Raw genomic sequence first — 22,293 nt, 5'->3', positions numbered from 1 at the left:
TAGGTACATGGTGTTTCCTTATGTTTGCCACGAGATTCTAGAACACATTTGAATAGTTGCAGTGACTCAGATGCTCACTGTTACCTTGCTAGGCCAGTATCCTGGAAGAGGGGAGATCTCCCAGAATGTGTCCAATGATGCCATCTGTCTCCCTGCCTTCACTGCCTGCTGACAACTCACAAACACCTTAAGTACTACATCCATTTTAACAGACAGGGGAGAGAAGAACTTTTTAGAAAATTTTCCCCTAGCAGGGCAGGAATTGCTAGAGAGCACACCAGGTCCATCAAGTCCAAGTGACACCCTTTAGCATACAAGGTTCTTTTCTTATTTATTCCCTGTATAACTTTTTTTGGTGTCGCAGGTTCAGTTTCAGAATTTAGTCAGGCTCCAATATCTGCTGGGCAAGGCACTCGTGCATTTTAAGACTCAACAGTTTCAAAAACCAGGAGCAGTACACTTGTTAATAAACACAATTCTGCAAGCCCACTAGACATCAGTGTGCCAAAAGCATTCAGATGGCTTCTCCACAGCCTTGTGAAAAGGCACAGCAACAAGGGTGTCTGGGTAGCCCATATTTTGCATTCAGGGACATCCTTACAGATATTTGGCTTAAACTGCATTCCAGGCACTGACTGCATAGCCAAGGAAAACACAGCTTCAGAGAGCTATTGTTCCTTGTTCACTTGATTTATTTCAAAGTATGCATACATGCATACAAAACTCAGCAGATAGCTCCAACCATATATCTGTTCATCTGTGGTCAAGCAAAAAAAGACAAGATCCCTATGGTGCAGAAGGCACAGACAAGTATCACACGACATTTTTCCACTGAAACAACCGTCATCATACACCACAAGCAAAAAATGGTGATGCCAAAAGCATCACACAGATGCAACTTTCCAAGTAGCCTAATAATCTTCTAAACTTAAACATTTTCTAATAAGGAAGAAAAATTTATTCCATTGTCAGTCTCAATCATTGACTTCAAAAGAATAAAACAGTCCAGGAATGAAAAATCAGCAGCAGCTACTAATGATTCATAGCAGCTAACCGGTCTAAAACTTAAAGCCCTGGGTTTGGGGGCTTGTAATTTTCTGCCAATTCCTGCTTTCCAATAAAAAAAAATATTTTCCATGGTGTGCAGGAGATGTATAGTGTCAAGGCCCACATACAAGCATGGAATCATAGAACAGATTGGGTTGAAAGGGATCTTATCGATCATCTACTTCCAAACCCTCTGCTGTGGGCAGGGACACCTTCTGCTAGACCAAGTCGCTCAAAGCCCCATCCAATCTGGCCCTGAACACTTCCAGGGATGGAGCATCTCACACTCATTCCTGCCATTGAGCAGTATGGAGCATCTCACATTCATTCCTGCCATTGTTAAATATTTCAGCAACCATTTCCTCTCTAATTGCTCTCCTTCCATAGAGGAATAGGAATCCTCAGAGTAGCCCAAAACACCTGACATAACGCTAGGATATGTGTGCAATTGTAAACACAAGGTGAGAAGTACAAAAAGTGATAACAGTGCTAAACATGTAAAAGCAATGCATCTGTGACTCGTGTGGAAGCACCATCCCAGTACAGGCTGAGTTGTCCTCCCTGCTCCCATTGCTCTTCTGTGGGAACCAGAGGTCTCAGAGAGAACACAACAGAGCCTCTCACAGTCTGCATTGTCCAACCCATTTCTCCTCTCTGGATTTACTCCCTCTTTAATCTGCTGATAGCTGTTTTGACACAGAGTAGTATTTCACTTCAAACCCCTTCTCAGTGCTTCAGCGGCCAAAGCGTGGTGGTGCATCAATATAAATCAATGGAGATAAGCCGAGAGTGGTTAAGAGCTACAGCTGACATCTGTACCCTCAACAGCTCAACAATTCACACATAAACAATAGCCACATTTCCTGGTTTTATGTTTTCACAAGTTAATGAAAAGAGATAGGTTTCCCATGAGAGGTGCTGGAGCTCCACACAGCATTATTTACCCTTCTTTCAAAAGCATAATTGTCGCCAACGGAAATTACTCAGAATGCAGTAAAACATGTTTTTCTAACAAGATGAAGTCCAAATCCTGCTTCCTGGACCAACATGAACTTTCCAATAGAGGACAATAAAGCTACCTTCTCAGACCAGGAAAAACATTATTTGGGCCTTTTTCTGAACCATCCAAGAGCGGTAAATAAATATGTAGAGACAAACATTTCACCTCATTATGCTTTATGGGGAACGGGGGTGGTGCACGCACAGGAAGATTCTTTAATGATCTCAGGTTGATAATGAGCAGACCACGCTGAAAAGCTTTTTCTGATTCACTAATCCCAATCAAGTAGTGATGTTACAAATATCTTTCAACAAAAACACCCACATCTTTGTCAGGGCTTTCAAAAGAATTAGCTATAGATCAAACTAACTTAGATATATCATTAAAAAAAAAAACAAAATTAGGAAGCCATTTTTCTTTTCTGTGTGTTTTTAAAGCTGCACAAAGAGGGTTTTTGTAGTTTATGTAAGCAAACGATTATTTCTAATCTGTCTGCCTCTATACTGTGGAGATCTTTTCCAACTTTATCATTTCAGGTCTGCAATAGAAATTTCTACCAGTTTTTGTACTACATGGTCTGAGTGAGACAATCTATTTCTTTCTTAAGTGACAAAATTGTAATGGTTTTTCAACTCCTCCACAAGAAGGAAAGTACTTTAGTAAAGTATTCCTTCATGTATACTTGCAATGCCATGAATTTCTGCAGGCAAAATTTTTTTGTTGTCATCATAAACTATGTTTATCTTAGATGAGTTCAGCATTCTGGTTAGAGACAAACCTTTTCTAATGAAACTAAAACTTTTCTTACAAATGAATAGTGGCATTGTTTTTAAACATAAATTTATTTCTGTTCAAAGGAGCTCTTTATAGAGCATTTTCCCATATTATGATTGCAGATATTTGATCCCAACAAGAAACAAAAAACTATGTTTAATTCTTCTCATGTATTCTCAAAAAAGGACAAAATTTTACATTACTAATTTCCTAAAGTTTGAAATCCTAAACAACAAAAATTATAGGCAGTCTCTGACAGAAAAAAGGACCAACATGGAGGACTGGCGATGACTGGTCTTTTCCCCCTGTGCAAATACTACTCTTCTTATTTAAAAGTCAAAAAACAACAGCTAGATATGGTTGCTGGATATTTAATAGACAACCATTACTCTTCTTCAGAAAAGAACCCCAAGGTAATAAGCCCACACATCTCCACAAGAAGTGTTTCACACCAAGGTCATTGCCTGATGTCCCAGACTCTCTGGCACCAAAGCCCACTGCCACCAGCAGACCTGGGAAGGCAGAGCAAACAGAGCTTTTGCACCACAATAGAAGCTGATGACTAAACAAAAATGCTGTGTGATTTTTCAAAGGCGAGATGAAGCGTTTCATGCAGGTGACAACTCTGACCTGGACTTCTACCCTCTAAATTGTTTGACTTGTGTTTTAAAAGTATGCACCTAGTTGCAGATGAATGCAACAGGTGAGTCTACTTAAATAAATACCCAGAAGCATTTCTGAAATTGCTAACTTTTGAAAATTACAGAGAAAATCTAATTCTTCAAAAGTTATGGTCTCTACTCACAGTTTCACTAAGTCTCTTCAGCCAGCAATCATGGTGACAAATTCTTGCTCTCTGCAGGCAACTTGCAGTGAGTCCTGATGGGGTTTTTCGTTACCACAAAGCATTTTTGGCACAATGGGTAAAGTTTTTCAAGCATCAGGCTGGAGCACTGTGTGTCCAAGCTCCACTATCTGAGTCACCATCACTGCTCCATCAGGATGGAGCACTGTGTGTCCAAGCTCCACTCTCTGAGCCACCATCACTGCTCCATCAGGATGGAGCACTGTGTGTCCAAGCTCCACTCTCTGAGTCACCATCACTGCTCCATCAGGATGGAGCACTGTGTGTCCAAGCTTTCAGAGGCTTTTGTGCTGAATGTGGGCTGAAATGGTGATGCACAGTTCTCTAGCCACACACAAGTACTGTACAGCAGCACCCCAGCCCAGACACCATCCCAGCTGCACTTGATGGATTCAAAGTCTGTCATGGCTCTGACTGCTCTGATAAGTAGCTCAGCTGCTCTTCCTTTGCCATGGAACATTTTGCAGTCTAGAAACTAAAACAAAATAATAAACAAATAGAAATGAAAATAGTAATTGCTTACCTTAGAGTAACTCTGAAACTCTCAGATCAGCTGTTAACTTAGACTCTACCCTTGAGGGTTTATTCAGTTCAGGTAAGAAAGATTAGGTTGCTTTTGCACTGCCCAAAGGAACGTCCCACCCTTTAAGAACACCTGACCTACTCCTATTCCTTCCAGAGTCAAGGAGCCCAGAAGCACAAGGATTTAAAACCAGGGAAAAGAGTTACTAATCCACCCAAAAAAACCTGCTGAAAAAGCCTGCTTGCTATAGGTTGTGTAGCCCTTCTATATTCCCTCAGCAGTAACCCACATGGACCCCATCTACCAGTTCTTGTAACACCTAATTAACACTTGCAGGGTTCCTTAAACATGATCTTCTGAAATGGGCACCCAATCCACAGGGAACACCAAGCCACACAGGAAGCATTCAAAATATGGATCAAGACCCACAAAGGTGCTTTAGAAATTTCAGAAATTCAGGTTTTTTTCAACTGATGCTCTATAAAGGATACTTTTTTAAGTGTTTGTTTTGCCTGTTGATTTCAATTTGCTATGATGTTCAGAAATTCTAGAAAACGTCATTTTCAGAGCCATCCAACCTCCAAAATGGAGCTTCTCCTCACCTTTAATTGGATGTCTTCCTGTGCCATGGCCTCTCACTGCTGGTATGTCTTCAGATGGAAAGGTTTTGGGTCTTGGGCGCTGACCAGAAGACTGGGTGGTTGAAGATAGCCTATCCCCTTATTTGAAAAACATTTTAAAGAACTCCCTTTTTATTAAAGAGATTACCTAACACATAGACCTAGGTCTGAATTTAAAAGATATGACATGTAGAATATTGAAATCATCTTGAAAACATCATGATCAGAAGAAAGTTCACATAAATGCGAAGAAATGGACTAATTAGTGAACACAACTGAGCTGCAAAAACTAAGAGGTGCTGCATACCACAGTTGCATTGAATGGCAATGTGATCTAATTTAAGAATAAAACCAGCATGAATGTTCCAGGTTTGAGGTCCCAGGTGATAGTTTGAATATCTTCTATGACAAATAGCCTGTAACAAGTCCAGTAATTTTGTTTAAATAATTTTCCAACAATGAGCTTGGGGATTTAAAATGTTCTCTACTGCACAGACCTGCTAAACATGTTAGAGGAATACAGAGGTAGATAAAAATGAGAGCAAATTTAAAACAATAAGAGTGGACAAATAGGATCTGCTTACTTTAAAAGAAAAGCTATCCAAATTACAGAGAGAGTCCAATAAATCAAACCATTTAGTCCTTGAAAGAGAATTTTACTGTCTCAATGGTGCTAACCTTTCAATGCCCAGTTAGCCATTACTTCATCAAAATTTCAAGTAGGAGAATTACTGGTGTGCTCAGGCTGTCTTCAGATTTCCTAGTATTTTCTCATTAATGTTAATATGCCATTAGAACATTCTGCACTTGAATTAGTGACTCATGATATTAGACATAGCCCTAAGGCAATCTAGAGTCACAAATAGCTCATTGCACACTTCAGCAGCAGTGCTCTGTAAAATATCCTTTGCATCTGAAATTCATCACTTCCTCAGCAATCTCACAAAAATGGTAACTTTTAGAGATGCCTGCAGCAATGCAGGCAGAACACAAGCCCTTCTTCCACAAGTTACTTCCCAGGGCTGTTATTAGCATTAGTGGGGGAGCTGGCTGGTAGGGAGCAAAGCTCTGACGTCTTGTCATGTTGCATCAGTCACCACTGATACAAACTGGTGAACAACATAGGGTAAAGCCAGAACTTGTGCAGAGAATGGCAAAACATCAAAATAACAGCAAGGTCATTACTGAGTGATACTCATTTTATGGTGTGTTTTATTTAATAACGCTGACAGTGAGTAGCTATTTTTATATAAATGCAATTTTATATAAATGCAGTAAAAGTAACTGTTTCTTGGTGGCAACTGAATATGAGACATTGTAGGAATCCAGGCTTATGAAAAAGGAACCAAACAACTAAGTTTAAGACCTTTGATGGAAGACACAAAGTGAAAAAATACATTTGATGGAGGAAGAAGAATGCAGAGATATTTCCAGTTCCACATGACACTAATAAGTATTGAGCACTGCAATCAGGGTGGAAAGGAGAATTGAAAATGTTGTCTATACATCTGCCAGTTGCCCACCTTTCCCCAGGCTCTACTAGTTTTTGTTTATATGGAAATATTCTTTTTCCTTCAGTGCTGATTCCATTAGTGTTATTAACAGTAGTGTTGATCTGTAATCTTTGTATTCATTCACCCACCTGCAAACCACCGACCTCGTTTACACATCGAGACTTCCCCACACAGCTCCAAATCTGAGGGGAAATAAAAGAGATCCTTAAATTGCCTGTGCTTTAGGAAGAGTTCAAAGTAATCTAGGAGCCATGAATTGTGCAGGAAAAATTGAAGAGCAGATTAATAACTCTAATAACGAAATGGAGATTATCTTTAAATGTTTCAATTTGAATGGGTAATTAACTGAGATAATGGTTGCAAATACATATTCTGAAGTGTTCTTACCTTTCATGTCTAAGTAAGGCTAATATCCTTAAGGAAGAAATGTCCTCAAAGCATAATATGGTTGCCATATTAACCCACTCTTCCCCACACAATGTGAAGTTCTTCTGGTTTAACTCTTCAAGCAGTCAATTTCCTACAATGATTCTGCTTGCTGGTTTTCTGCTGCATGAACTTCAGCAAGATTAATCTGACTCTAAAGCAGGCAATGCTCTCTCAGTACTCATTTGCATCGAGTTTTGTAGTGTAAAAATAAAGTTATGCTACATAGCTTACTTGAACATTAGTCTTCCATCAGCCATTTGACAAAACACTGAAAATAAACTCTGGTCAAGAAATTAAAAAAAAAACAAAAACAGTTCATGAACACAACTCCATGACCCAGTTTTTGGATTTTTTTCCCAAATGCACATTTTAATAAAGACCAACAAAATTGACTGATAGGATATTGCCTTTTTAATGTTAATAGGATAGCTAGACTGTAAACTGCAATTCTCATCTCAGGAGCCTGGGGAACCAACCCTGTCTTCAGATCTCCCCCTTATCCGTGGGATATTTTCTTATTCTGTTATTTTCTTATTCAGAATTACAGCTTTGTTTAAGTCAATATGGCATAAAACTTTCCAGAAATTTGACTGTATCTTCAGACCTGAACTTGGCTGCTCCTGCTCACAGCTACTGATGAGGGCACTAGGTACATCCTAGGTTACCTGAGATGTACCAAAGATGTACAAATCCATTCTTACCTGGAAACTTTCCCACCCACTCCACACTTCTAAGAGAGTCATCAGCAGGCACAGAGAGGTTGCTGCCCACCTTGAGTTCACAGCTGGGGACCAGCTGGCATAAACACAATCAGAAGATGTTGTCATTCCCTTTGGCATTCCTCCCCCAGACACTCCAGCTGCTCCATCTGCTCTTTATGGTAAGCTGAGTGGCTGCAAACCCCAGCTATACACCAGCCAGAGAGTAGCTGAGCAGGGAAAGAGTCATAACATGCTTTGGCTTCCAGCTGCTCCCCTACAGACTGACATTTCTTAAGTAGGTGTACATTTTGTGAAATAATACCCTGAGGCTGAGTGGAGAAGGAGGTTGTTTTGCAGAGCAGCCACCATCAGTCCCTGTACACAACACAAAATTGCTGTAAGCCTCAGTGTTTCTCATGACTGCCTCAGACTTGGTAAAAGCTCTTTGGCTGTATTAAACATGAAGATATTAAACATACCTGCTGGGAGACTGGAGGTGTGAGATATGAGACACAGCAAGCAGGAAAGCAGAAAGGAGGGACCTTTAAAAATTTTGTTGTTTTTTCGTCTCTAAAACACATTTCTGAAAGCACAACAAGGAAGAAATACTTACTGTAATGGTGAGATGACAAGAAATTGTAAGAGAAAAGGCGTCACATAGGAAGGTGAAAGGGAAAAAAGATATAGCAGGAAGGAAAATGAGGAAATACAGTGAGAACTCAGACTGGAAGCAACAGTCAGGAATTTTGATTCCAGAGGAAACGTTCATGGTCAAACTAGAGCAGAAATAGGTTCAAAATGTATTTAGGATGTGTTCACCCACAAAGACGAAAACCACTTTGCCAGCTTTCTTTCCAACAGTTCCTAATGCCAGTACACAGAGCCTTACTCCTGCACAAGACTTCTACAGCCCCCCACACCTTAACCACTAGACTGTCTGAGACCTTTCCTTTGATGATTTACAGGGCATGGCCATGAATTAAGGCTGCACCTTTTACCACTGGTCAGGTGTTACTGAGGTGGTGGCTTTTGAAGGGCTTTTGTGTGTGTGTATTTGAAATGGGGAGGGATAATGAGGGAAAGTACAGCCCCAGGGACTTGCTCTGGGCTGCCTTGCCTGAGCCAGGTTCTATTGCAGTTTCCAGAGCAAGAACTCACTGTTTCTTAGTGGTCTGTGGAAACCTAACTTGTGAAAGGCTTCTTGGCTCTCCTCCTCATTTCCACTAGCTAAATGCCATAAAAAGCAGTCATGTTATGCAGGGATTTTCACCTTTGGCATTTCTGAGATGTCTAGCCTTCTTGTTTTTCACATTCCTGCCCTGTGTCAGCAAGTGGTGTGGCTTCAGGAAACAGTCTGTGTAGTCATGATTAGCAGAGAAAAAGCCCTATGGAGCTGTGAACTGTGAGGCCAAGAAGCAAGTGGGACCCACTGCTGGTTTGAAAATGTCCAAGAGAAAGGGGAATTAAAAGAAAATTCTGTTTTCTCAATTCTACTGGAATGTGTCAGTAGTGCTGACACAGAGAGATTCAAACTCTTCAGAGACCTCTGCTCTGGCCCCAGCTTCAGAATCTTCTTTGCCTCCAAATTCACAACTAAGCCTCGCTGGTAGAGGCTCCTGATTCAGAGGGCCACTAAATTTCTCAAGAACAGGAGGCACAAAAGCTCTGACTGGACAACAGGGAAAACCACACCTTGTAAACCATCCTTCACAAATATCTTCATCACTTAGAATCTAAATAAACCTTTCCAGAGCTGTTGGTGGGTACAACTCTCACAATAAGGGGGAAACAGATCTACAAAGTGCAGACATGGGATGTTCTGAGAGGGAAGTTGCAAGTTCAGCTGTAGTGGAAGCAAATGGGGTGACAGGACAAGAGGTCTGAAGGCAGAAAGAAAGTTTCCTCAAGGTAAAGAAGATGATTTTACAGTAGATTTTGCTTTTTATTCAAAACTGATTTGTTTTGTGCATGCCTTATCCATAGAGCAGCACAACATTCCACTGCCCTGTCAGACTTCTAAACATCCTCATTTATTGCCAAGTGAGTGTCCCCTCATTACCTTGAGATCAAGCACAAGTGGATTGCATTTCTCTGGGCTGATACTGATGGTACATATGGGGAAATCTGAGCCTATGCAGTCAATTCATGTGCTACACACTGTCTCTCTGTCTCACAGTGGGGTCCAGCCCCAAGCAGTGTCAAACTGAAACATTGCATTTCTCTAGTCCCCTGCTCGACATTGCTCTTGCTTTTCTCAAGAAATTCTAATTTATTTCTTTCACTTAGATTTCCTTTGGAACCTTCTTAGTGAAAGTCAGAAAAGGGGGTTGGGGGAATAAAATAAAATCAGCCAGGCCACAGTTACTTTGAGTTAATTATAACTACTAGTGAGCAGAAAAAAACTTGGGAAACCATCACCACAAGAAATGCACTAAAAATATTATAGTACAGATTGATTCAGTCTTGATCACTATTTCACAAAAATTTCTCTTTTACTGGTTTATTTTTCAAGAAAAGGTCACTAAAAAGTCAGCTATTACTTATAAACTCTAAGTAATCTTGTGATTTCTCACCAAAGCAGTCTTATTCCCTCTGTTTCACTCAGGTGAAAAGAATTTAAACTGAAACCCATGGCTACTACACCTAATTATGAGGTTCAGCACTGCAGAACGCTTCTCATAGAATGGCTTCATTTCTGTTTCTGTAGATGGCTTGACACAAAGGGGAGTGCTAAGAAGCTGTCCAAAAATTAATTTTGAGCAGCTAAGGGGACTGGGGACACTACATGAAGAGGATCAGGGCTGAGGAGACTGTCTAGTACTACAAATTGTGAAAATGGAGCAGATTAAATCAGGCACTTGTGCCAACCTGATTTACTCGTTCATGCACACTTGCACATCCATACTGCTATTGCCCTTCACTGAAAAGCAGGCATTGTGTGCCATACTTCTCCTTCTGATTGCCAAGAAGAAAGCACCTGGTTCTTGCCTCAGTTACTGACCTTTCCAAATCACAGTTCTTTTCTAAGACCATCATGGGGTTTTTAAAAAAGGATAGTTTTTGCAAATTCACACAGGCATAGTGGAGTCAATACATTATTTTTGTTGAGACAATGCCAAGCTCTAACTACTTTGAATGGCCTTTTAAGTAAATAGATGCATATTAAAAGCCACTTCCAGAAATAAACTGAAATAATTAAAATAATTTCTGACTATGCTTAAAGAAAACTCATTTCCAAGCAGCAAAAATTGATAATCAAATCTTGTTATCCAGCCCTGGCACGTGAGATTTATGTTTTGATGTCTATTAGTTCTGTAATTGTTTTCCCTCCAAGCATTCATTTCTGGAGATTTGGTAGCTCTCTGGAGTTATTAATTACTCTAAAATAATTTGTCCTGAAAAAATTGCTAGTGCTCTTAATAAGTGGCAAGTCTGAATGCTTACCTGCATGATTCATGAACATCAAACTAATCACAGCTCATCACTAAAAATACTAAAATTTCATTGCAGTAATTACAGTCTTTAATGCAGAACATTTCATATAACTGTCTCTATATAAAGGTCTCAGTTTCATACAGATGTCAGCAGTGGCAGAAAGTGCTCCCTTTTTAGGAGACTACTGATCATGATTTCAGGTGAACTGCTCTGCAAGAGGCTATCTGCACAAGGAATGGAAGAAATGGCTTGGAAGGGAATCCAGATCACCTTATCCTGACTTGGGATTAGTTACACCTGCCTCCAGGCTGTCTAGGGAAGACATGTCAAAGCTTAATCATACTTGTTATCACAAGGATTTTTCAAGTGTTTAAGCTGAGTTCTCAGTGGTCCAGCTGTGTGGTATATTTCTATTTCTTTGTAACATCCACTACTATTCTTTTCTTGAGGCTAAAAAAATTTTATTTTTTCCAGACCATCCTCAGTGGTGGTATTTTCTACATGTGAAATAACTTTTCAGAGGAAATGTGTCCACCTCACCCAGAAACCTGCACAGGAAAGCAAGTCCAGCCCACTTCTACAGGCATCTCTTCACTGCAGAGACAGAGGAGGATGTGCTCCAAAAGCCCACTGTGACCTCTGAGTGCAGCAGGCAGCCTCTGTGTGTGCAGCTAACACATAACTCTGCACAGTGATGTAAAGTCACACAGACAGAGGCAAAAAGGAAAGGCACAGTGAGAATGAGAGATTAACCGAGGGAACAGCGATGATGAGAAAGTTGGGATCATCACATGAACATAAACAATAAGTATGAGGTTGAAGGGTTACTGGGATTTTTGCACATGTCAACAAATCAGATGAGAAAAGCAGGGAAACTGTTTTCCTCAGCTTTTGGTTATACTGCAATGTCTGTGGAGTGCTGTAACAAATCACAGCACACAAATATTCACATTTCAAAGAAGACTTGAAGAAGAAAAGAATAAAAAAAATCCAGACATGTTTAATGAAGAGCTGTTAAATAACTAAAAAGATGAAAATCATGATAGGAATCCAGCACATTTAGTTCACAAAGTGACTTAGTTACATCCTCTGGGATTATAAATACACTGAGGCCCCACAAACAAAGGAAATGATTGGAAGCTGAAGCTAAGATTCAGAGATAACCAAGATTCAAACTCAACTCACTAGTGTAAAATTGTTCAGAGTGTTTTACTGGACCTATGGATCTGTCAGTTGCCTTTTGAATGGTAGACTCTGTGCATTAAATGTCAAGGACTTGCACTTACATCAGGATTTGATTAAGTCAACATTGCAATGCCAAAACTTGCTGAGTTTCGAAATTCTTAATTCACAGGGCTATTTTCAGTCTTTAATTTTAATATAAAGCAGTTTCCTTTGTTCAGAACAGAAAGGAAGGTAAGAATATGAAGTTATATGACTTTATGTAGTAAAGCCCACAAGGAGAGACAACTCAGCAGAGACTTTCCCTTGCACTGTCCATCTCTGCCCGTGGCAGATGTGTTCCTGAGACAGAAATGTACTGCTGAGCTTCCCACAGCAAGCTCTGCACATGCTCCTCACAAAAATTCAGCTCCTCCAAAATCACGTGTCAGCTTACACAAGACAGGATAAAGGAGACGTGCTTGGTACTGGAGATTTTCTGCTGGAAGGAGCTGAAACACTTTTATTTTCCTGGTCTGGCAGAGTCCCTCTATTGATTTACCTTATCTGACTCAAGTCTTGTTGACTTCTCTGAATCTGATTTCACAGATATTTAATTAAGCTTCTTAAAACACTAGCACTGACTGTTGAAAACTCACATATGAGATGGTACATTAAAGGGTATCAGATCAGGGGAAATCCCAGGTGTGTATGAAATGGCTTTTAGTGTCCAAATGTGCTGGCTAACAATTAGCAGCACACTGTGGGAACAGAAAACTGTAACCAGAGATGTTTCTGACCACAGTTTTACAGGCCCCTGTAGAAGCACAGAAAAGATTGTAAACTCCAATCCCATTTCTAAATTGTATTGAAAAAATAAACCTTAATCTGGGCTAAAAAAAGAAAATTGTTTGCATCTGGAAATAATAAGAAGGCTAGAAAAAAATGGAGAGTGATTGTGGCTCCCTGGTAAAGTTGTATATAGATTTAGACTGCAGAAACAGACATGAAATCAGATGTTATGAATATTGCAAGGAAATGCATAAGTGAAATATAACCAGTGAGAACCTGTTAGTAGATCAGATTCTTGTTTACAAGCTGGTGAATTTTAAAGGGAAGATGTATAACAAGTAAAAAAGAGAGGTACCATGCAATTAACAAGTAAAAAAGATAAAGAGAGGTACCATGCAATTGCAGTAAGAAGAGAGAAAAAGATTGGGAGAGGGAAGCTAAGTTCAGTGGAGCAAGGAGCAGCAATTAAAAACTGGTGCAACACAATGCCAGGGCATTTAAATGAAACAGAATATTGTGGGGGGTGAGGGAGAGGAATCCTGGGAAATTTCCAAATGCAGCTTAAAGCTGTGGAAAAATGGCATGTGTGAAAGACATTTTGAACAGGGTTATCAAGATGTTGAAGGAACCCCACAATAATATTTTGTCAAGCTACAAAAAAAAGTTACAGGCTTGTTTAACAACCCAGTTTCCAGAGATGAACAGATGGCACTAGTAACAGGAAAGGAAAAGGCAACAGCTGAAATGAAAGCACAGAAAGATGCAAACTCCAGCAAACAGTAGAGACTTGCACAGACCTGAGAAACAAGCTTGTACACAAACAAGAATACTGAAGAGAAAGGGGCATGCAAGCAACACAGAAAATAAACCAGCACTCAGTCAATAGCAAATGTACAAAATACAGAAAAATAAAATTAGAAAAGTAGTGATGTCATGAAGATAACTTAATGGAAAAACCTTATGCACAGAATCATCATGTCGAGGGTTTCAGGAACAAATTCTACTGCTGATAACTTTGAGATTTCTCACAGATGACATTAATGAAACACAATAAGTAAAAAGTAAATGTTAGTCATACCCCTCAAAAAAAAAAAAAGTAAACCAACAAACAAAAAAAGACAGCAGTGAATGAACAGGAAAACAGAAACCAAAGAGAAAATCAACACTTTTTTTTCCCATGCTAAAGTGTGTACTAAATAGTGCAAATTAAACCCATAATAAGGTGAGTCTGGGGACTTTATTATAAACAGCACTTAGACTGATGAAAAGGGGAAAAGATTGAAATTTCACATAGGGAGGAAAAGCCACACCTTCTGAATAAAAAAAATGTATATGGTAACTAAACCTGAGACATCCACTAAAACTCAGACGTAAGAAAAAAATATTAGATTGAATAAAACCAGGTTATTTACAAGTCAGATACAGAATATAAGTGACACATTGCCTATCACTGACTCCAAAGAGGTAAAAATGCTACTACATTAGCAGAGCAATAATCTAGGGTATAAAGCTTCCTAATATTTTCTCAAAAAACCTCCAAGTACATCTGCCACCTGAGACAACAAATGGAGTAAGCTTCTGCAGGATACTGTCTCAGCACACTGCAGCTTGAGTGTTGATGGGAGCTGGAAGCCAGCTACCACATCCTGAAAAATAAAGCATGAATGAAGAGGCAATCAGCATAGAGCATGAGATCAGCCAGGCAGAGCAGAAATACCACTCCAGGAAAAGGCAGTGAGCTGCTGGATTGCACATCAGCTTCATTAGCAAGAGATGGTCAAGAAATACTTGGAAAGAACATCTTGAAATGAATGCCTTCGTGACAAGAGCCAGCCAGAATCTTTAAGAGTAGGTAAAAACTAGTAGCAAAGAATACTAGAGGTTAATAGCCAATGAGTAGAGGGGGGTTTTGGGTTTGCTTTTTTTTTCCTTTTTCCACTTAGCTGATTTCTGGGTTGTGGGAGTTTTGGGGTATATTTTTTTCATTCTGTTTCATTTTTAATGAACAATATCACAATTCAAACAGGTACTTGACTAAAGTGACTGAGAAGTAGATAGCTAATTGCTGAGACAATGGCCTTGCTATGTGAAAACACATCCAGTGAACAAGAACTTTGACCTCACAATCAAACAGAAGACATCACCATCTCAACTAATGGAGAATTTTAAGGCAGGCACTAGAAAGCCACCTTAAAATGAAATAAAGCAGAAGTTTCCAAGTGGGCATATTTATTATTCTGCCAGACTGGCCTTGCCTGAGAGGAATTCCTCTCTGTGCCCATAAAGACAAGAAATACAGAGAAAAGCTGAGGCAGGTTGAAAGCATCACTTAAAAGATGAGTGGATCATCAAAAACAAAAGGGTTGTCAAAAGTCTGAGCCACTGTCAGTGGGAAAGCTATTTCTGAAAAGTCAGAATTGCCAAATTCAGCCCACGACACTGGGTTTAGTGGTCATGGTACTTGCAGAAGTCAAGAGCCAAAGAGAAAATGACAGCTCATAGCACTAGCAGCAGGGTTTAGATTTTAGAGTTACTAGTTCCAGAGAAATTTTTACAATTAAAAAAAAAAAGGAAAAAAAATTTGAAAACAAATTAAAAAAAATTAAAAAGGAAAAAAGAAAGCAGAGAAAAGAAAACAGAAGAAGCAAAATGAAAAACAGAAGTATTTTATGAGCAAGAAGTTGTGTGGGGCTGAGTTGGTGGCCAGGATTAAACCATGACACAAATTATAATCAAGTCAGCTAATCTACCCTAACAGATGTCCTGATTACTAAATTTACATCTCAAACAAATATGACAGAGGGAAAAGTGGTGCAATCTCCCTGAACAGGGCACTATGATGAAGTGCCCTGTTTCTTTCTACATAAAGAAACTGAAAACAACTTTCAGGACTTTTTACTTGGTGAGACCAACACGTGTGAAAGAAGAAGCAGGACCAGGACACTGCACTCTTGTGTCTCACTCCTATCTCACACAAACGGGGGAGGGAGCCAAAAGAGTCTCTGCAACAATTTATCTGCTTGAAATGCTTTTAGCCACAGGGAATGGAGGTAATTTGGCCCGAAATTTACTCAGCACATTAGGAAGCATTTCCTGCCATGGAAATGAATATGTGAAGGCACATGAGAAGGAAACTGGTTCCTGATTTCAGTCAGCTCTCCATCCCCCTTGTCACTGCTTGCTAGCTTGTACCTCCACAGCACTCTCTAGAAGTTACTGTAACCACCATGGCATGCATCAAAAGCATAAGACGGTTTAATGAGAAAACAATACTTTTTTTTTTTTTTTTTTTTTTTTTTTTTTTTTTTTTTTTTAACTTTTAAAGCAAGCTATCTGGTACCATATAGTTAGTACTTGCCATGAAATACCATCACAAAGCCTTAAAACAGCCCTTGGTAATGTTACTACTGCAAGACCACATCTCAGTTAGTTTAAAACATAACACATTAAAATAAATATAACCTTGCATTTTTTTCCTCCCTTTCAGCCTGATCCAAAATATGTTAACCTGATAGAAGGAGGCCAGGAGTGTTGCAAAGGCTCAGGCTCAATGCATTGCCTCTACAGCTGCAGCTGCACCACCACAGGAGAGCACATGAAGAAGCAGCCATACTTTCTGGAGATATTCAAGGCACAGATTCTTTTGGGAAAACAGGGCTGGCAAACTGGTGTCTGATAAAGTCTGGGAAGCCACAAAGGAAATACTCTATGTGTACAGCTCAACAGGACATAGGACTCGATATTTTCCAGTTCTTTCTCACAGTTGGACTTCACAAAACCTAAGACTTTGTTTCTCTCCTCATGAACTGCTCAGCAAGGTTAAAAGGGATTCAACATCCAGTACTGAAATAATTCATCATTATGCTGTCAGCAGTAGAATCCAAAAGAGATGTTATTGAAAAAGAGAGCAAGAGTAAAAAAGCCAGTTCTTGAGTATGAGTTGAATGTCAGCATATTGCTTCGGAGTCCAAGGCAGCATTACAAACATCCAACTCTGAACACTTCTAATAAGTTAATTTAAGAAATATTACATTGCTATTCATAACATCTTCCTTCTTCCAGAACGGACATTGATTGATGTTCTTAATAAATAAAAGATCATCAACTTTTATTCTATGATAAATCTTTCAAATTGCCATGTGTTTGTACTTTCCTGCTCTACCCACTGCAACTCCTCCAGCTGCTATGAGCTATTAGCAATATTTCAAGAATGAAAACATGGAACTGTCCTCATTCCTTCCCAAATGTCAGAACTGACAAAAATGAAACAGAAAGTGACATTTTCAACAGTTTTTTACCTGATCCCATCATCCTTTCTGAAAATAAGTGTCCAAATAATAGAGTGCACAGCACTCTACTCCTTCTTGAGTTAACCTAATTCATTCTTTGACTGAAGTAGGAAGAGACCTTTTATATGCCAGTCCACAATCCCTAAACATAGTAAATGTCTCTATACTTCTCATCTCTCATCTGTAACTTCACTTGGGGTAGGGGTGGGTGGTGGATGGAGCAATGGATATGACAAAAACCACAAAAACAGTTCCAACAAACAGGCCATGAAAAACCCAGCTGCCTAACCCAAAGAAATCCTGAATCATACATCACAGTTTAGGTAATATCTGGCCATGATAAGCAGTCCACAATTGTTTACAGGACCATATTAAAGAGCAGAATGTGTAAGTTTATTTCCATACAGCCACATGCCTACAGTTGGGGCAGGTCATGAATCTTGCATGAAAAACCTTGTGAAGCAGTAGTCTAAAGCAGAGAGGTTTGCAGAGAACTATTTTGTAAAAGCATTTCATTTTTCAAAATATTCTTCAGCTTTGTACCCAGAGACACAAAGCTAAAGCAAACAGATTTACAGTCTTTCAGGAGGACCCAGTTGGACTACAACAAAAATAAAAAGGCAGCAATGAGTTTAAATGTGATTAGGCAAAGCATTGATTTTCAGTCCATTTTACATTGCTCCTTTCAAAGGCATCCACAACAATCCCTGCATTGGCTACATGGGGAGATAAAGCATCTGTGCTTTTTCCTTGCCTGAAAATAGCTGATGCAAAAATTCTCTTTTCAGATTTCTTTATCTCCAGTATCACCATCTTACCATAGTACCAGTAAGAAGTCCTATCCAAAGTAGATTGCCTGCAATAGTCCATAGATTAATTTCCTTTCCCATTTAAAAAATAAGCTTTAAGAGCTTGCTGGACTTTCATATTTCTGTCCCTGCAGTAAAGTTTCTGAGAATCTGGTCAAGGCCTTGCTACAACAACAGAATCACAGTAATAGCAATAAATATATATTATAGTGTTCGACAATTAGTGAGTAATCTGCTTTAAACTGTTGTTTGAGGAAAGTAATCTGCTTTAAACTATTGTTTGAGGATAATTCTGACCATGCTGACGCTCCCTATCAGCAACGCCTTTAAGTAAAGCTGAGACAGACATGGATGTGGGGGAAGGTGGTGAACAGAGAAATCTCCTTTCCCACTAATGAAACAACTGAAACAAGTAAACAGACACCACCAGTAAGTGAACTCTGACAGCTTTTTTCACCTAACATCTCAGTAACACAGAAACATGGAGGCAGAGAGGTGGTGAGGCCTGAGATGGATACAGCCAGTAAAGATCTCTTTCACTCATCAGTGATGTCTCATCCAAATCAAAGGGAAGGAAAAGGCAAGAGGGTTCACACCCTAAAGGAAGAGAAATGGAAACACTCCTGAGCAATTGAAAAGGAGACAGTGGTACTCAGACTAATGGTATTGGTTATATCTTGTATTTTCGAGGTTCCCAGATGAAGGAAGGAATGATGAATCTGATTCCATGTTCTTAGAAGGCTGATTTATTATTTTATTATCTATATTATATTAAAGAATGATATACTAAACTAAACTAAAGAATACAAAAAGTATACAGACAGAAGGCTAGAAAGATATTACTGAAAGCTTGTGACTCCTTCCAGAGTCTCAACACAGCTTGGCACTGATTGGCCAATGAGTGAAAACAATTCACATGAAGCCAATGAAACAACCACCTCTTGGTAAGCAATGTCCAAACACATTCCAAAGCAGCAAAACACAGGAGAAACAAATCAGATCAATATTGTTTTCATTTTTCTCTGAGGCTTCTCAGCTTCTCAGGAGCAAAACCCTGAGCGAAGGGATTTTTCCAGAAAATATGACTGCCACAGTTATATTCTACTTAACCTATTCTCCTGGGTCACAGAATATCCTGAATTGGAAGTGACCCACAAGGATCCTCAAATCCAGCTCTTCAATGGCTGATACCAACCCACAGCCTTGGTGTTAATAGCACCATGCTCTAACCCACTGAGCTAATCTCTGCAGTCAAATGGTGTTTGTCCCCAGATTTAGGGCCATTCCACTTCAAAGATCCCACTGTTTGAATGAGGCCCTTGGACAGTCAAAAGGGAAAACTTGTCCCCTAAATATTCCTAGACAGTACAAAAGCATGGACATTCAATTTTCCCTTGGTGAGATAATCAGTTTGCCAAAAGGGAACTCCAGGCTACAGATGTGGCTGCTGTGATTTCCAACACTGTGTGACAGAAAGGCAGTAGGAGAAATCAGCCTTATGCTGACCTCTGCAAAGCAGGACAAGAGAAAGAGGCTTTAGGCTTCAATTCTTGTTTTGATACAAACAAAAGCATTTTTTATTATCCAGCCTACAATAAAAATGAGAATAAAAAATCAAATAATACTTCCCACAAAGGTCACAGCAGCATCCAACACACTTGGAAACAAAAGCCAAATGAGAGGTTTACTTTGAGGTTCCCAGGTGAGGGGGCAGAGTTCACTGTCATCACACATGACACCAAACTGGGGAGAGTGACTGATACACCAGAGGCTGTGCTGCCATCCAGAGGGCCCTCCACAGGCTGAACAAATGGGCTGACAGGCACCTCATGAACAGCACAGTACTACACAAACAGCTACAGAAAAAAAAAAAAAATCATTCTCAAGATTATGCTGGGGGGGGGGGGAATATTTTGTTGTCATATGTTCAAAAGCAAAGAAACAATGAAAGTCCTTGTAACTTGCTCTTCTAACTCCTTTTTGTGTTCAGGGCAAGTTGCTTCAAGTACATCTCAGCAGCTTGGGGGTACATACAGAAATCTGAAGAAGCCTACTGCACAGGCACAGAAACACCCAGGCATTCTGCAAGGTGTTAAAGTGCTAGTAAAGATTTTCTGAGACATTTTGTGCTCTAACAAAAGTTTGCACCAGGTAAGCAGTTAGATTTATTTCTCAACAAGCCTAAAATCTCTGTTGCCATTTGCCACTACAACTGCATATGACATGAGACAGAAGAAAACAGAAAAAATACTGAGTTTATAAAGCTCTGGGAAAGATGGACTACACCCAAGGTAGGAGCTGCCCTTTGATACACTGGGTGTGTTTCTTGGTTGATTTCTTTGCCTCAGTCCCTTAAGAATCAGCAGGCACCTCCTGTTTTAAAACTGAAAGCATCACAGCTTTCAGAAGAAAACGATGGAAAAAATTCAAAAGGACAGAGCCATTTAAGAACACCCAGCACTGCAGCCACTGTGCCAAGGCTGTGGGCACTACAGTCACCAGGAGAAAGGCACATTTGAGAGCCAGCACATCCTTATGATGCCTCTGATACAGCCAGTTTTATTCTGCTGCACTTTCATAAAGCCTTTTCAGTGCTTAGTGTAAATCTTACTCTATATAGCTCCTTTCAGGGGGAATTTTTTAAATCTCCGCCCCTTAATGAACTAAATTTTTTATCATCACAGATTTGTTTGCACTCCAAGTTACGTGAGGTTTGAAAGCGCTACCCAGGAGAAATTAAATTTAGCTTCAAAACTACATGAACTTGAACATTAATGAAATCAAGGTGGTCACTTTGGGCTCTGAACAACCCAGGTTAATGACTTCTATGCAGGCAAGACTTTTAGATGGAAACATTAATAATATTAGGAATATCTATATTAAGTCCACTCCATTAAAAAACCAAAACATCTCAAACACACGTGGACATGGCCACTTATTGCGAAAGCCTTATAGCTCCTGCTGCAATTGGTGCATTTCTAATAAATACATTTCCAATAACACTTCACAGAGTAAGCTTGCAGTGCACAGTAGCACATAAACCTTTCCATCTCCTTGTTCACCAAAGATTTATCAATACTAGACCTTCAGTTATTGCTGCTCATTCTGAAGCTGCAAAAGAGCAGGGAGAAAAGGACTAAGTAGAACCTGGGTTTATCATTTCTAGGAAAGAAGATGTTGGAAACTAAAAGATGAGAATTAAAAAAGGTAGCTCAAAAAATTTCAGCTTGCAACTTACAATGGGTGTTCAGCAAAATTTCAGCCAAAACCTCACTTTTGATGCCATCAGTGAGAAGAGAGAGTGCCCTGGGAGTGGAATTTTCACCTCTTCTTGTGGTGCAAGCCTGTTCTGGCAGCAGATGCACTTGTTTCATCTGGGTCAGAGGGTCAGAGAAAGAAAGGAACAAGTCTTGGTTGAAAGGCATTCAGCCTTTCAGCATTTAGCCTACATAGCTGATCCCAGAAGAGTTTTAGGCTCCACATGGGACAGTGAAAGAAAGAGAAACTTCCAGATTCTCCTTCAGGACATGACCATAAATGTACTGCTTAGCCTTAGACTAACCAGCTTCCTACTTGTGTGTTGACAGCCACCACCTGGAAGCTGGAAAACAGTCCACAGTTAGTGTGCCTCACAAATACAGTGAGACGTAATTGTTAACATTTGCAAAGCACATAGACAAAGCTCAGATGAAAAGGTTCACTACCACTGAGTACACAGAGATGGAGGGAAGAGATAACACATCACCTGTATTTGTTGAATGGTGCAATGTAATTCAATTCTACAACCATAAGCAAATACAGCTATGCACACGTGCACGCACACACATTCTCCTTCAGCCCACGTGCTATCAGCTATTTGTGTAACACAAAGACGTAATCCTGGAAACCCTGCTGCACTCACAGCCCAATTCCATCTTTGCAGCATGCATGAACATGGGCAATGTGTCTTGTAAACATCTTAAAATACACATAGTGGGAATAAGATTTAGATTGTGGACATTTTACCTTCCTGTTGCAATAGAGTCAGTATAGAGAAGGCCAGGTGAACAAAAATACCTGTATGTGTGTGCAAGGAAAAGAGGAAAAAAAACTTTAATACATTCTTTATGCCTTTTTCTTTTTTGCTAACACATCAGTTCCCAGCATTGTGTCACCAAATGGCACAAGCACAGCTCTCATCACCAAGTGCTGTGTTGCCATCTATGACATCTGCAGAAATGGTGGTGTCCCCTTCAGAACAAACCCATAACAGTAGACAAAAAATCGGCCTAGAAGCCCAGTCCCACTGAAGGCAGTGACAGCTGATGAATCATGAAGACTGCAGAGACATGAGC

The sequence above is a fragment of the Serinus canaria genome, chromosome 3 (genome assembly GCF_022539315.1).
Source record: "Serinus canaria isolate serCan28SL12 chromosome 3, serCan2020, whole genome shotgun sequence".
NCBI classification, from domain to species: domain Eukaryota; kingdom Metazoa; phylum Chordata; class Aves; order Passeriformes; family Fringillidae; genus Serinus; species Serinus canaria.
This window is presented reverse-complemented; position numbering follows the sequence as displayed.